Source organism: Geotrypetes seraphini, chromosome 15, assembly GCF_902459505.1.
Source record: "Geotrypetes seraphini chromosome 15, aGeoSer1.1, whole genome shotgun sequence".
Classification (NCBI taxonomy): Eukaryota; Metazoa; Chordata; class Amphibia; order Gymnophiona; family Dermophiidae; genus Geotrypetes; species Geotrypetes seraphini.
The window spans coordinates 60,059,298-60,073,939 of record NC_047098.1 but is presented as its reverse complement, the minus strand read 5'-3'; the positions used below and the strand labels follow the sequence as shown (position 1 = coordinate 60,073,939).

General features: G+C 43.9%; 1 long non-coding RNA gene across 1 annotated transcript in view; it reads left to right on the top strand.

Moving 5' to 3' along the window:
* Nucleotides 1-380: 380 nt before the first annotated feature.
* Nucleotides 381-14,642, top strand: part of LOC117348971 — a 37,202-nt gene continuing 22,940 nt past the window's right edge. Inside the window, exon 1 of the long non-coding RNA XR_004537078.1 lies at nt 381-513. This is a non-coding gene — a long non-coding RNA (uncharacterized LOC117348971). The remainder of the gene's footprint in view (nt 514-14,642) is intronic.

The following is a 14,642-nucleotide window of genomic DNA, read 5'->3' as shown; positions in this document are numbered from 1 at the left end:
CTGCTGCACACGAAAGGAAGAGAGAGAGAGAACACAAGATAGATGTGAGAGGAAGGAGGCAGAGAAATTGAAGAAAGCTGATCAAGAAAGAACAGTGCCAAGAAAGGAGAAAAAGTGGTCCTGGAAACAGAGTTAAGAGCATCGGCAGAGGAAAGCAGAACCACAGATTGGGAACAAGATGACTGGTATAATAAAATCACTAAACTACAAAGGTGAGAAAAATGATTTTATTTTCAGTTTAGTGACTGAATGATGTCGGTGCTGAGTATTCATATCTGAAGGCTTTAGTTTGCACTGTACAAGAGGACGTACATTTCTTTCTCTTTTTCAGGTGTTGCACGCCATACAGAGTTCGGCATCTATGCTTTCAGTTTTCGTCTGCATGTTTTTTGCGGTTCCCTATTTTGTATCGGGTGAGAGTCATGTTCTGCATCTGCAACTGAAGTGGAGGATCCTATGCTGTCTGGGTGGGAATTTGCAATAGTTCATCTTGTTCCAGTTTCCCAGTAGCAGGTATATTGGTACTAATGTTTTTCAGTAGCATAATTACTGTACATGAAATAACAACGGCTGAGGTTACAGGTATTTATTTATTTCCTCCATTTGTGCTTCACACATACCCATACAAGCTCTAGGCGACATTACAGAGGAAGGGGTTAGAAGAGGGTAGGGAGGACTCTGGAGGGCAGGAAGGAGTGGAGAGGAGAGAAGCATGTCGAATATTTCATAGATAGGAGCACCATCTATGTAAATGATATGTAAATGAATTAAAATAATATGTAAAAGAAATAGAAGGGAGGAACCGTTAAACAATATAATTCAGTTACCAGTCAAAGCTCGGTTTGCGAGTAATCCGGTTTGCGAGTGTTTTGCAAGACGAGCAAAACACTCAGCAAAGTTTTGACTCGCAAACCTAGTGTTGACTCGATTTGCGAGCGCCCCCCCCCCAATAACCGTCATCGCTCCCCCCCCCCCACTCGCAAAGGCCCCCTCGCTCGAACAACTTAAACTTAACACCCCCCCTCCCCCTGTCTAGCGCAGGCACAGATCGTGTGCCTAGAAGATCTTCCGGCTTCTTCCTGCCTGCCTTGATCATGCATCTGCGCGAGAGGGAGAATTAGAAGTCCTAAAGCATGCGCAGATGCATGCTCAAGGCAGGCAGGCAGGCAGAAGCCGGAAGATCTTCTAGGCACACGATCTGTGCCTGCGCTAGACGGGGGAGGGGGGGAAAGGGGGGGGTGCTGTAAGTTTAAGTTGTTTGGGTGGGGGGGGGAGCTGGTTGAAGCGAGGTGGCCTTTGCGAGTGGGGGGGGGGGAACGTATCAAAGCTAGTTTCCATTATTTTCTATGGGGAAACTCGCTTTGATAAACAAGCATTTTGGATTACGAGCTTGCTCCTGAACGGATTATGCTCGTAATCCAAGGTACCACTGTACTTTATAACAATTTTATTGAAGGAATCAAGTAAAAATGCAATAATATAATACAAAGAGATATTCATTACAATTAGATTCACAATAATTATATTTCCATACATATTTATATCATTCCTCCAAATTAAATTTCCATTTGAGCTAATCCATTCCTTACTACACTCCCCCCTTGATTCCATTTCATTCCCTTCCCCCTGCCCTACCCCCACCCCTCCTAATCAAATCCCCCTCCCCGGATGAAAGTTGACAAAACTAAAGAAATAAAATAAAGATCTGGAATGTAATTTAGACAACCTTAGCTTCATCGTAAATCATTGAGAATTAAACTTCTTGCTCTAGGTGAAAGGTTTTGAATATAAGGATCCCAAACTTCCATAAAAAGGCGAGTTCTTCTAGACCAGGGGTACCCACACTTTTTTGGCTTGCGAGCTGCTTTTAAAATGACCAAGTCAAAATGAACTACCAACAATAAAATTTTTAAAAACACAAAGCACACTGTACGCAGAGAAAATATTAATTATCATTTGTATTCAGGGTTTTTTTCAGAGGTCAAGGCAGATGACACTAAAATATGCAATGTCATCTCAGTAACAACTATACAAAAATAGGCAAATATACCCTCTCCCCTTTTACTAAACCTCAATAGCGGTTTTTAATGCAGGGAGCTGCGCTGAATGCCCTTTGCAGCTCCCAACGCTCATAGGCTCCCTGCACTAAAAACCACTATAACAGTTTAGTATAAGGGGCCATAATGCAAAATATAGACAGCAGATATAAATTCTCACAACAGTCACATTTTGATCACTAAATTGAAAATAAAATCATATTTTCTACCTTTTTGTCTGGCGATTTCATGAGTCTCTAGTTGCACTTCCTTCTTCTGACTGTAAATCCAATATTTCTTTCTTTCTGCCTTTCTTTCTCTCTCCCCCTGCCCCCTCTTTATTTATTTATTTCTTTATCCCCCTGCCCCCCAAGCTATCGCGCCGATTTCTCCACTTCCCCAATTCTTTCTCTCCCCTCCCCCAAGCCACCACACCAATTTCTCCCTGCTTCCCCAGATCAGGCCTGGCGCTTGCAAGTACCGGACCCACAAGCCTTAACCTCCGACATCAATTCTGACATCGGAGAGGAAGTTCCAGGCCAGCCAGGCAGCGATTGGCTGGCCCAGAACTTCCTCTCAGACGTCAGAATTGACTTTGGAGATGAAGGCTTGTGGGTCCAGCGCTTGTTCGTGCCTGGCTTGGCTCGGAGAGGCAGGAAGAACAAAATCGCAAAGGCAAAGCAATCGACTCGCATTGTCTTTGCGATCTACTGGTCGATCGCGATCGACCATCTTGGGCACCCCTGATCTAAACGTTCCCTCTATACACTCATGACTGATTTGAGTATTAGTTAAAAGGTTTATTATTGTTGTTATAATTTTTGGTTTTGTTAACCTTCTGTATATTGACCTGTATGATCACCACTGATGTACACTACTGGAATCAGTCAGTATAACTTTATATGTTGCAAAATATTAATAAAATCTATTGAACTTTAAAAAAATATATATAATACACTGACTGGCACGGACTGAATATTGATCTGCTTTTCAGGAGCAATCTGTGAGTTATTGGTTGTAATATTACAGAGATACAGAATCCATAGTTCCAGAGAGAGAGAGAGTCTTGGTGATAGAATAGAGAATCAAAAGCCGGTCTCAGGACATCATCTGACTTGCAATTCCATGGATTGAAACATTTGACTTGACCTCCTCCCTTACAATGAATGGGGAAAAAAGAGAAGATGGGGGAGACAGGATAACATCAATAACCAAGTCCAGCAAGGAGACATAGAGGGCAGAGATCTGATAGCAGGGACAGGGAGAGAAAAGACTAAAAAAAACCCAGATACTATAAATTTAAAAAAAAGATATACATCATCTGAGTACTGTTAGTTCATCAGTACAATGATTGACAAGGTTAAACCCCCCTCCTTTAAGAATATACAAGGTTGGGAAGAAAAGAAGACATAAGAGTAGAAACCAATGTGGGGAAAGAGATAAGGGAAAAGAGATAAAAATGAGAATCTCTGGAACAGAGATGCTTCTGAAGCAGCTAGAAAAATAACTGGCAAAAACTGACCAAGTGCAAAGGATTAAATGAGAAAAGAATTTAAACTCAATTATATTAAACAGCTTCGTAAAATTATATAAATATAGCTTTTTCTGTAGAGGCTTTCTGTCCAATCATGCCATAAATGTGAGACTAAATGCCACTGGTTTCATATTATGGTTATCAAAGGTGACATTTTATCACAAAGGACAATAATAATTTGTAAGCATGGTAGTCAGCCCCATTAGCGAACATAAATATGAATTAGAAGATTTTACATAAGAGTTGGACGGAGATGAAAAAGAATTCAAGCAGTGGCCCTACCAGATCTACTTCTAACCACTATAGAAACATGATGGCAGATAAAGGCCAAATGGCCCATCCACAGCATCCACTATCTCCTCCTCGCCCTATTGGCTAAGGCTCTTTACACCTGCATTGTGATGTCATAGAACTTTATGGCTTTAGAAGCATAGGGCCTCTTCTACTAAACCGCGCTAGTGGTTTTAGCGCAGAGAGCCGCGCTGGATGGCCCGCGCTGCTCCCAACGCTCATAAGAACTCAATGAGTGTCGGCAGCAGTGCAAGCCATTCAGCATGGCTCCTCGCACTAAAACTGCTAGCGCAGTTTAATAGAAAAGGGGATAATAACATGATGGCAGATAAAGGCCAAATGGCCCATCCAGTCTGCCCACCCGCTGTAACTGTTATCTCTTCCTCTCTCGAAATCAGACACAGTCGCTGTCTTCACCACCTCTTCCAGGAGAGTGTTCCACACATCTACCACCCTTTCTGTAAAAAAGTATTTCCTTAGATTATGCCCGAGCCTATCACTATGGATACAATAAGACAGGGCTCGGAAGGGTTAAAAATCAGAAACAGTGCTTGACATTGTAAAGAATTCAGGTTAGATACTGTGCAATGCTTCTGTAAATGGTGCCCAGATTGGCAGCTGCCAATAAAATGATGCCAGCCGCATGTCAAGCATGCTTAGGTGCTGTTTGCAGAGTCGCAGCTACTGACACCTACCAGAAAACGTAGGCGTAGGGATCCTTGTTGGGATTACTTTAACCTTCATAAAGACTTGATCATTTGGTTAAAAAGACGTCTCCCTTGCCTTTCTGATGTTTGTTTGCCCACTTGGTAACATTCCCACTGTACGGAGGTAGGGTTTAAAGAAATCATCAGCTAGAAGTAAATTACAGTTAAGAAATGTGTCAAAATCCTCAAAAAAACAGAAGGTAAAAAGATTTAAGAACATAAGAAGTTGCCTCCACTGGGTCAGACCAGAGGTCCATCGCGCCCAGCGGTCCGCTCCCGCGGCGGCCCATCAGGTCTGTAACCTGTGAAGTGGTTTCTGACCACTTCTATAACCTACCTCTAGTTCTATCTGTACCCCTCAATCCCCTTATCCTCCAGGAACCTATCCAAACCTTCCTTGAACCCCTGTAATGTGCTCTGGCCTATCACACCTTCCGGAAGCGCGTTCCATGTGTCCACCACCCTCTGGGTAAAAAAGAACTTCCTAGCATTTGTTTTAAACCTGTCCCCTTTCAATTTCTCCGAGTGACCCCTAGTACTTGTGGTTCCCCACAGTCTGAAGAATCTGTCCCTGTCTACCCTCACTTCCAAAAATTGCTCTTGCGTTTTCTGAAGTGATACCTTAAACTACGACGTGAGCACATTTTCACTAGAGTATTCATAAGTTTAAGTGTGAACTGGTAAACTCCCAAAGCCATCTTGCATATAATTATTATCCATCTAATGTCCCCATTACGTTTCCCCCCAAGAGATGGTTCGGCAGCTGTTTTGTCCTTGTCCCTAGGTAGCCAAGGTCAGCCTGTAAAGCAGCTCAGCCAATTTCATTTGTAACAGTGATAGCTCTCGTCATGACTGTACTTCAAAGACCAGGAAGGTTAAGCAGTAACAAGTCATTTAGCTCAATGCCAGTTTTCTGTGGACTGAGTCAGCACTTTCCTTTGAGTCTAATGGATGGACAGTGCCAGAAGGGATATGATTTGTTAGGCATTAGTGATTGGAAGAGAAGGATAAAAGTCATATAAGGAAGTTGTCAGGGCTGCATGGAAATCTATGCTGATTATGAGGGTAATTTTATTACTGTGTGTGACAGATTGAGGGATTTTCCCTCTCTAGGACTGCTATTATGCCACCGGGCAGCAGAGGGCATAGGACATTTAGGAAAAACTTCAGGTCCCAGAGTGGAGTATTTCTGCCCAGACTTGGCTCAGTTGAGGAAGATCCCAGAAGAAGGAGAAGTGAGGAACAGGCTTCTGGTGGTATATACGCTTGACTGAGGTTAGAGAATGACACAGGGTCAAATTTTTCCCCGTCCCCGTCAATTTCCTGGTTCCGTCCCGTCCCCGCGAGTTTTGTCGCTATCACTGTAAGCTGTGCCTTAACCGCACAAGCCTCGAGCACTTATGATTTTAAAGTGTTTGACTCTTGAGCAGATGAGGACGGAGCTCGCAGGAATGGGGCAGGGAAAGAACTCGCTGGGATGGGACGGGAAAATGAGTTTCTGCGGGGATGGAGAAAAATTTGTTTCCGTGTCATTCTTTCGCTGAGGTAAACCAGAGTATTTGATTATTTAGTGTGAGGCAAGCTGTAAAGAAATAGAAAGTGGTTTTGTTCCTATGCCACGCTGGGGTTTTGGTGTGGGCTGATCTCTCCCAAAAATTCAAGACAGCCTGCCACACCAGGTTGTCTGTTACACTGTGTTCATAATCACAAACTGTGCCGCAGCGAGATTGCAGGTGTGCTGTGATTCGCTGGCGCCAACCGACTGCCCACAGAATGTGCCTCTTGCGGAGGGAGGCACATCCTGTAGACATCCGGTGCCTCTCCTCTGTCCTGGCACCTCTCCTTCTCTCCATGCCTCTCCTATTGACCCCCCCCCCTCCCACTGGCGGCTCAGGGCCTGTCTGCAGGGTCTTTGCGCATGTGCAGACGTCGGCATGATGACAATCCACATGCACGTGATGTCATCGCGTCGACGTCCACACACTTCTGGATGCTCTCCAGTTGTGGCCGAATGTTTAGTGTGCCGTGGCTTGGGATAGTTTGTGAGACACTAGTATAGAGCAGTGGGTCCCAACCCTGTCCTGGAGGAACACCAGGCCAATTGGGTTTTCAGGCTAGCCCTAATGAATATGCATGAAGCAAATTTGCATGCCTATCACTTCCATCCTATGCAAATCTCTCTCATGCATATTCATTAGGGCTAGCCTGAAAACCCGATTGGCCTGGTGTTCCTCCAGGACAGGGTTGGGAATCACTGGTATAGAGGATTCACATTCTAGTAACGTTATCGAAAGCTGAGCATTCAAAGGGACTTAAGTGAAAATCCCCTCTAAACCCTTTATACACAGAGAGGAGGATTCTATAAATGGCACTTAAAAGTGAGCGCCCCAAAAAATAGGCGTTAAGTGCAATTTATTCAGGGCATGTGCCTTTCATGTAGCACTGATTCCTGTACCTAACTGTAGGTGCCAGACCATGGCATAGCAAGGGTAGGAGGTGCCTGAGGCGGTGGTGCTCCCCCCCCCACTCCTTCCGTGCCCCCATGCCGCACTCATGCCTTCCCACCCCGTACCTCTTTAAATCTTTGCCCGCGCGAGCAACTTCTCCAGCCTACTGCTCGCACTGGCGTTGGCATTCCCTCTGATGTCACTTCCTGGCTCCAGGACCCAGAAGTGATTTCAGAAGGAGCCAGGCTGGAGCGAACAGCAGGCTAGAGCAGTTGCTCACGCTGGCGAAGATTTTAAAGAGGTACGGGAGGGAAGGGAGTTTGCGAGCGTGGCATGGGGGATGGAGAGATGCCAGTGCCCCCACCAAGACAGTGCCTGGGGCAATTTTCCCCTTCTGCCCCCCATTACTACGCCACTTGTGCTAGACTTAATGCCTGCTGAAATCTGGTGCCCAGGTTAGCTGCACTGTGGTAGTATGCTATAAAAGTATGTGCAACTTTTCAGAACACCCCTGAAACGCCCGCAGTCGTGCCCCATTTTGAGTTACATGCTGGTAGAGTCAGGTGCCATGCCCTATAGAATACACTCCCTCCCCCTTCCATATTCGCGGCTTTGGCACTCGCAACTTTGATTATTAGCAGTTTTTATCCCCCTACCAGATCTTACTTACAATTTACTTTTTAAAGTCTCCACTTACTTAAGAATAGATTCACTAAGCCCATCGACCAAGTTCCGACCACTTAGCGACCCCTTTGCAACCCCCTCCGACCCGATTCACTAACCTCTGTCCTGATCATCCTCCGATCCACGCATGCAAATGAGGGGGAACAACATTCAAATGTAGGCAGGCAGTGATTCACTAAAATAAATGAGGGACACCGACTGAGCTGACCGATCCAAAAGTAAGTGACTGCTAAGGACCAGTCGCTCAGGTCCTTTCCAACAGCCCTGCCTTCTGCTGCCCTGCTCTCTGCCCCGATCTGCTCTCTGCCTCCCCGATAGGGAATAGATTCCGTACAAATGTAAGGAAGTTCTTCTTCACCCAAAGAGTGGTGGAGGGCTGGAACGCTCTTCCGGAATCTCTTGTAGGGGAAAACACCCTCCAGGGTTTCAAGACTAAGCTGGACAAGTTCCTGCTAAACTGGGACGTACGCAGGTGAGGCTGGACTCATTTAGAGCACTAGTCTTGTCCCGGGGGCCGCTACGTGAGCGGACTGCCGGGCAGGATGGACCCAGCAGCGGCAATTCTTATGTTGACTCTGGATGCCGTATCAAAAAAGTAAGTTTTAAAAGCCAGTGTTCAGAGCACACCGCTGCCCTGTTTCTGCCCCAGCCTTCCCCCACAGTGCGAGCCCGTGGGTTTAAAGCAGGTTAAAACCATGGGCTTGCTATAAAAAGTTAAAAGTAAAGTAAAAAAAAAAAAAAAAAAAGGTTGCTGCTTTTTAAGCATTCACAGACCATCTATTCAGTGATCCGAGCAATCAGTTGGGGGCGTGATTCCGAGCACCCTCATTTGCATGAGGGCAATTTGTGAATCAGCCCCCGGCCACGGATCGGATCGCTTACGGATGGGATCTGATCCGTGGCGCTAGTGAACCTAGCCCTTAGGGCCTACTCCTGCCTCCTTCCCGCCTCCCGGGCCTCTCCACAACTTACTGGTATGTAGCCAGAGGCGCATGCAGATTTTAATGAGTAATACAACACCCAATGTTTGGTAAAGGGGCTGTTAATTAATTTGTGCACACATCTCAGCCACACAAATCTGGGCACCATTTATCTGAGGGAGTTGGCTGCATGAATGTCCCCAGTGAGCAAAACCAATTATTACCAGTGTACAGTACATAAAATGGAGAACATCTGAACATGATAGGGAGGAGGAAGCAGGAGGAAAGAAGTTCAGAGCAAGTAAAAAAGAAAAGAAAAGGAACAACAAGCAGAATATCATTCAAGTAAGAAAAAGAACAGGATATTTTGAATATTAGAGCGACATTGAAATTGCTTTATCCTTGTAAATGTTTAATAAGGTTGGGCGGTTTGAGACGTGTGTTCTTTATTCCTGAACAATTGAACACTTTCATAGAACTTAAGAAGATAAGTTGAAGATCATTAGAACGGATTAAAGAAGTTTATACGGCTGGAGAAGTGCGAAGGCCTTTTGATATATATGTTAATTTTCTTCTATGGTTCTCCTTACCTTATATTTTCATGCTCCTTCTGACTATTGTGGTCTAATGGAAGGAGATTAACATTTTTTCATGTTTTGTAAAAGATTATGTTTTCTTTATGTATTTTTTCCTTATTATTATAATAAGTGGATAGTTGTGTAGTAAATTTAAAAATCAATAAAGAAAGACAAAAAAAAAAAAGTAAGGAAAGGGAATGGGGACTTGTATACCTACCGGAATTTATTAATAGACTTCTAATTCCTTACTCTCCCCTCAGATCGCTTTGCTCCGTCAGTCAGAACCTTCTTGTTATTCCATCCCTAAGGCACATAAAGAAAGTTGCTAAAATTCTCTGAAAATTCTTTCCTGCCTTCTTACCAAAAATATTTTCTGGGAAAAAGATTCAATTCCTGATTTCCCAAAATTTATTTTTAAAACAGCAATTACATTCTGTCTCCTCATAGACACCAATCTGTTTTCTGGTGTTAAAATTAGCCAATGCCATAGGGATATCATCGCTCATACGTGTCACACCACACATGCATGCAATCCCTGGCCTTGAGTGAGCCAGAGACTTTCCTGTTGCTCTTTTCTGGCTGACCTGAAACCGCCATAAGATGCACAGATAGCATGTCTGCTGCCTGGGGCCTGCTTCAGTCTCCTGAAAGATTTATAACCAGTGGTACAGTGGGCTTTGTATCGATTCACAATATGCCAGATATTGGATTTTGAATTTAGTTCATACCTTTCTCAATAGTAGTTTGGCTTCCCTAGTAGAGAATGACACGGGGACAAATTTGTTCCCTTCCCCGCAGGAACTCAATTTCCCTGTCCCGTCCACTTGAGTTTTGTCACTATCCCTGTCTCTGCCCCATCCCTGTAAGCTCTGCTTTAACCGCACACGCCTCGAACACATATGATTTTAAAGTGTTTGAGGCGTGTGCAGATAAGGACGGAACTTTCAGGAATGGGGCAGGGACAGGAAAAGAACTCAAGGGGACGGGATGGGAAAATGAGTTCCCGCAGGGACGGGGAAAAATTTGTCCCCGTGTCATTCTCTATTCCCTAGTTCTGAGCCTGCTCTAACCATTAGATAACAACTAATACATATAAACCTGTATTTCAAACATGTTTTATAACTCAATAATAAACTAAAAGTCAGCAGATATGACAACTTACCAAAAACATTAATAGGCAAATCATTTTATGGCTGCCAGCAACCACAGGATTTCTGTTACAGTGCTGCTAAAAACTATCGTCTACATGGCCAACAGGAAAATGCTGGACTAGAGTGCTAGGGCTGACTGGGAGACAAGTAACATAGTAGATGACGGCAGATAAAGACCCAAATGGTCCATTCAGTCTGCCCAACCTTATCCTCTCTTTAAAGTTACTAATTTAATTTAAATTTTCCTTCTTAGCTATTTCTGGGCCAGAACCCATTGCTCTGCCCGGTAGTGTACTTAGGTTCCATCTACTGGAGTCTCCATCAAAGCCCTCCCAAGCCCATCCTCAACCAAGTGGCCATATACGGACACAGACATTGTTACCAGACGGCCAGATTTCCCCGGATGGCTTTCAAAACCCGGCACTTTGTCCGGGTTTTGAAAAGTTTCCAACAAATCTCCTTCAGGCAGGAGGGCTAAGCGATAACATTGCATCCACGGATGCCCTCCTGCAGATGAGAGCAGGCAGTGGGGACAGGGCATGACGGGACAGGGAGTAGGCCTAGAGCAGTGGTCTCAAACTCAAACCCTTTGCAGGGCCACATTTTGGATTTGTAGGTACTTGGAGGGCCTCAGAAAAAAATAGTTAATGTCTTATTAAAGAAATGACAATTTTGCATGAGGTAAAACTCTTTATAGTTTATAAATCTTTCCTTTTGGCTAAGTCTTAATAATATTGTAATTTGTAGCTAAAGAGACATATGATCAAGAAACTGCTTTATTTTACTTTTGTGATTATGATAAACATACCAAATAGTACCTGGCAGGCCGCGAGTTTGAGACCAGTGGTCTAGGGGGTCTGGATTTTCCTTTTGGAAAATCTGGTAGCCCTAGGTCTAAGGGTATGTGAGGAAGTGAGTGGTAGAGTGGCATGTTTCCCTAAGATCACTCTCTCACTGGTGTTGAAGTTGAACCACATTATAACAGGTGATGCTAACCTACTGAGAGGGGCAGGGCTCAGGCAGGGAGGCGATTCAATGTGTGGAGCAGAACAGATCAGGGAGAACCTGAGGGAAGAACCTTTCGGTGCAGTACCTGAGTAGAGCCTAGGGAACAGGAACAGCTTTTAACAGGATTATAATCAAAGGGGTGATGGGAAAGGTATTCCCTCTCAGAGTTAGGATATCCAAGGTACAGTTGGTAGAAGTGGCTAGAAAAATCTTAGTTTTTTAGTATTTAGTTTTAACTTGAAGTGTGACATCCACCCTTCTATAGTGGATAATACCGAGTCTATTATTTGAATCTCTGCAGGTGGTAGGCAGAAGACAGGTGGACAATAGTAATGTCGTCAGTGTAACTATAGTGGATAACATTTAAGCTTTTTAGATGAGCTACCAGGAAGGATAGATAGACAATGAAGAGAAGGGATGATAAAGGGGAGCCTTGAGGAACACCACATTTTCCAGTCCATTTGTCAGACTGTACTTGGTAGTTGTGACATTTTAAGAAGCCTTGGAACCATTGGAGTCCAAAGGAGTCTAGGCAAAGCAGCAGTAAGTCATGGTCCACTAGGTCAAATGCACTATTGAGGTCTAGTTTTATCACTAGTGCATTTAGACCTTTACTCAGTATGTGATACATGTCATTCAAGATGGAGGCAATTACAGTTTCTGTACTGAATGATGGTCTAAAGCCTGATTGGGAATCATGGAGTAGGTGAAACTTTTCTATGTGGTTCATTAGTTGGGATTGAATTAGTCCTTCCATGAGTTTTATGGAGAGGGGAGTTAGGGAATGGTTCTGTAGTTCTCAATCTGAGCAGTTGGTTTCTTCATGAGTTTCAGGATAGGTCTGATGATGATGTGACCTCTTTCTTTGGGAAACTCCCCTTTATTTAGTGTGTCTACTAACCATGTGTAGAGATCAGCTAGAAAATTGGATGAAGCCTTAGACATTAGTACTGGGGGGCAGGTATCGACAGGAGAGTATGTGTTGTGACCATCCAGGCATTCTCCCTGCCAAGGTCCCAGTTAGATCCCAAGGCCAGACCTAAAAGAAATCCCAGAGAGGAATCAGGAATGTACATGTGGTTCCTGATTCTGATCATTTTTCTATTGGCCACCAGAGGGAGCTTGAGCTTTCTGACAGTGAGGTAGATGAGCTGTATCCAGGTCACCACCGGGGGAGCCCAAGAGCCTCATTGCACACTGCTGACTCAGCCAGGGTAGGGCGTGTCCCTAGAGTATTTAAGCCAGCAGTGGAGAACAAACAAGTAGGCCGGTTAGGGAGAAGGTTTAGGCCTTGTCTCCCTGAGGTACTCCCTGGGCCAAGCAGGTGCACTAACCCTACACCGATGGAAGTAGAGGAGTCGGGACCAGCTGAGGAGCTGTCTTTGTTGGATGCGGAACTGCCCATGGAATGCCAAGAGAGTTTTCCTGAAGGGGATACCAATTTTCCTGAGCCTATGCAGGTGGGCCTGACTGGCAGCTGCAAACAGTGAGTTCTGGTTTTCAAGTGACTGTTTGCCTGTTTTGAACTATTTTGTTTTCTGTAAAGCTAAGAGTCTCATTTTGGGGAAAGGTTTTGCTAACACCCAGTGATATTTTAGGCTGCCGGAGGCTTTAACTTTGAGCATTGTGGTTTGGAGAACAAGTGCCCTGAACTTTATTTTTGTTTGTTAAACTACCTGCTTGGGAGCAGGCGGTGCTAGCTCTGAGGAGAGCTGAAACCTCAGGTGCAACTGGGACTAAATTAGTACTCAGAGAAAGTTTGGACTGTTTGTTTTTTTTGGTGCTGTTTCATTTGGACTCTCTGTTGTATTTTGCATTACTGGAGTTTTTGCTTTTTGCCATTTTCATCTTTATTTATGAGCCACTGACTTTGATGTAGAATAAGTAAAAGTGAAATATTTTTGATTTAAACTCCATTGGTGTGTTTTGATTTTGTTGCCCAAATTGGTAGCAGTGCAATCCTGCAGGGTGACTCCAGTCTGGGTCACACGTCCGTGCAATTTCAAGGTGTAACCACTAGTAGTGCTGTGGAGTTCTGATACCCGGCAGCAGAGTGGTGACAGTGTACATGTATTTTTTTGAATAGTTGGTGAAATTGTGTCCAGTTTTGTTCATGTCGGCGCAGACTGTGTTTTCCATCATATTTACTGGATTGATGTAGCAGGTGGGTTTATTGCTAAGCGAGTCTCTTAAGGCTTGTATTTTCGATTTAAAGTAGTGGGCATGAGCATCCGAGGATTGCTGCCATATCTGATTGTAAACTGCTTAGATAACCAGATGGGCAGTATATAAATACCAAAATAAATGCATAAATAATTTTGTTACTGTCCACACTGATGCCTATTTCCATTTGCCAGACATATAGCATGATGGTTTGAAAGACATCACTCACTATCCAACATAGTTTTTTGACATTTTCTTCTGTTGTTCGTCACCCTCTTAGATTGCTGAGCTTTGCAGGGTCCCAAAGGTTTCAAAGTAATCCAATCAGCCAGCAACATAAGGGTAGCTGTTATCTTATCATCCAGTGGCCTCTCTGAATATTAAATCTCCATCAGTTTGGATCCTCCTGGGATCTAACATTGGTTTGTATTTCTGATGCTGCTAGCAAGCAACTTTCTGACGAGTTAGAATTTGGAAATTGTCAGCTGGAAGGACGGGTAGCTTCATTTTCTTCACACACTATTCCAAGACATTTATATTTGAAACAATGTCTTGAAAAATTGTGTTTATATTAAAATAGTCACTCTAGATTAGCTGCCACTCACCCTTCCCTCTCATTGAATTAGACTGGAGAGAAATTTGGAGGTAGAGAGGATTTAAATAGGAATAATCAGTTTAATAACACTTTGCAATGCATCTCTAATGGAATGTGCCTTGCAAAGATTTACTGGTGGCCCATCACACACCATTCAAGCCAGAAATGCGATATACTCCACGTAAAAGTGCGCGTTTTTCTAGCTCATTAAGCAGAACTGAAGGACAGTCCCGTGTATTTTTTTATTTTCAGATCATTTTTTTCTTTGGTCTTTCCAAAATCTTGTATTTAGGGCTGTCAACTGGCTTCAGGTTTTTAAGAAAAGGCCATTCCAATCCTGGTTTTACTGCGCTGCCTGCACAGAATTGCACTCATACTTGCAGTAGGGACCCCAGCACTATATAAGTCCACGTAGACAGTAAACCCAGGACTGGATCAAGCTATCCTGGAAATCTAGAACCAGTTGAAACCTCTGCTTGTAATGTGTCTGTATTTCACCTATCAGCTTGTTGTCTGAAAATAAGTTTA